At 32.9% G+C, this 2,362-nt stretch overlaps 1 protein-coding gene across 1 annotated transcript in view; it reads right to left on the bottom strand.

Moving 5' to 3' along the window:
• The window catches only part of Start1 (Steroidogenic acute regulatory protein-like), a 135,240-nt gene extending 135,161 nt beyond the window's left edge, over positions 1-79 (bottom strand). Inside the window, exon 1 of the mRNA XM_068362001.1 lies at positions 1-79. This exon is cut by the window's left edge and continues 27 nt beyond it. The gene's annotated coding sequence lies outside the window, so the exon portion shown is untranslated.
• Positions 80-2,362: the final 2,283 nt, after the last annotated feature.

Genomic DNA, 2,362 nt, shown 5'->3' with positions numbered 1-2,362 from the left:
AACAATTGCCAAACGGAATATAAAAGCCCTGGCGCGTCAGTAAGCACTGCAAATTGTAAAACTGGTTGAAGTGTCTGTGGTCCGTCGTTGTAAACAAATTGGACGGTCTCGAAGCTGCGTGGAAAAAAATGGCAGTTTATGTAAAAGTAAAAAGTCTCGGGATTTGGTTTTTATTTATGATAAATGGCTGGAATCGTTCAAATTAAAATTCCCAAAGTGAACTTTCCGAAGACGGTGCCAATAATACGTTCTTGGGTCTAATTGCACTTTGATTAAGTGTTGAACATAGGCCTATGACGTATTTCATTTCGAGGAAAATGTGACGGAAATTCATCTCATAAATACGACTTTTATCAATGAAATTCAACAACTTACTTGATTTATGAATTGATTTGATCTTTGTATTGTTAGATATATACTTTTCATGATTATGGGACGTGTAATATAAAATGTTAGTATGTCTTTTTCCTCATAATTTGTTAATTTAAAAAAATCGTTAGATTTAGAATTGCTATAGTTTACTATTTTTTTTAACTAAACTTTATATAATGTGATGCCTTAAGATCTGATCAGAAAGCATTGAAGACATTTTTTTAGAATTATATGGTAATTACATTTATGCATTTCAGTGTCTCTCTCTCTCTCTCTCTCTCTCTCTCTCTCTCTCTCTCTCTAATTTTTCCTACATATTCTGATGATTAGAGACGCCTGTGTGTTGCCAGTTCACATACTGGTTTTATTCTTTTTTTTTTTTTTCTTGTTTTTAGGTCTACGATTATCACATTAAAAAAAAAAGATTAAGTATACCGGGAAAGTAGGAAGGAGAGTTGAAAGTTGCCATATATAATCGATGTCAGGAAAGCTGGGCAAGTCGAAAACAAGTTATGAGGCGAAAACTGCTTTTCGCTCGCCGCTGAAGTTCATGAACTCTCTCGCAACCGAATTCTCGTGGGGTAGGTTCCATAGTCTCAGGTCATTCCCCCTTGCACTTCTCTGGCGTAGCTTATTGTTGTTGTTTTTATTATTATTATTATTATTATTATTATTATTATTGTTGTTGTTGTTGTTGTTGTTATTGATTCTTGTTTTGGCTCTAACGCGAATTGAGTTGGGTGTTCAGTAATTTGGTAGATCATGAGTTTTTTTTTTTTTTATAGTTTGTATATGACATATCTGTTTTTAACGTTCATAGTTTATATATGGCATATCTATTTTGACGTTGTTATTGTTTTTAGAATGATTTATTGTTAATTGGTTCTCATCATTTATTTATATCCTTATTTCCTTTCCTCACCAGGCTATTTTTCCCTATTGGAGCCCTTGGGCTTATAGCATCTTGCTTTTCCAACTAGAGTTGTAGCTTGGCTCGTAATAATAATAATAAAATGATGTAGAAAAATGCATTTCTTCTTCCTGAAACGTAAAATCGTTAAAATCCACAACATAAAAATAAAGAATCTTTACTATATTCATTTGCTATATAGTATTCAAACTTAAATATCTTGAGAATTGCTGTATAATGATAAGACAATGATTAATATGCATAACTTCGCAATAAATTGTTCAGCTGAACCTTGCAAATCTCATTAGAGCCATTTATTGTTTCCAGGTAATCTCCAGGGATCTGAATCTGACTAAATGATCCTTGATTAGCTGGAGGAGATGATTCACGCGGTGACCCTAAAAGTGAAGATTTATTCCGACCTTCAAGGCAATCATTGTCCAAGATGCAGAAGTTCAAGGTAAGATCTTATAAGTTTTCGTGATATTGTTCAAGTTTCTTAGTGAGCTTTGCTTTTATTTAAAGTTTTTTTTTCTCCATAAGCTTCAATGTTAAGGCATTATTTTGCTACCGAACCTTTTTCTATGAATTTCATGGAGAAGGTCTATGTAAGAAGCTTTTTTTTATCAGATTGTTTAAACGATTTCTGGGATCTCTAGCGTTAAGATTACAATGCCGAGCTTCGAGATAAGGTCAAAAGCGATGTTACTTAGGTCATGTTCTTTTCAGCAGGAGTTGATAAAGAACATATTTCCTCAGAGATAAGAGTGATTCTTCATGAATTATGATCGATTTGCATCGAAAACCATTACAGTTAATTGATATAATATTAGGTCTAACTCGTCAGTAGATATCAGCTTTATATAAAACAAAGTAGGGATATTTAAATAAATCCAAGAAAGGCTGTTCATTGTTTGTAGAAGTTTTTATATTTTTTACCACACGTATCCCATTCCTGGTGGTTTGAATATTTCTAAGGAACAAAGGGAAAGGTAGAGAGTTCTGTGTTTTGAAAGAATATTAGTAGTTTTCTCAAGAAATAATGGCAAGTGATATGACTTAGTGGGGAAATGCAGCAAA

This window comes from Palaemon carinicauda, chromosome 38, assembly GCF_036898095.1.
Source record: "Palaemon carinicauda isolate YSFRI2023 chromosome 38, ASM3689809v2, whole genome shotgun sequence".
In the NCBI taxonomy this organism is placed as follows: domain Eukaryota; kingdom Metazoa; phylum Arthropoda; class Malacostraca; order Decapoda; family Palaemonidae; genus Palaemon; species Palaemon carinicauda.
This window is presented reverse-complemented; position numbering and strand designations above follow the sequence as displayed.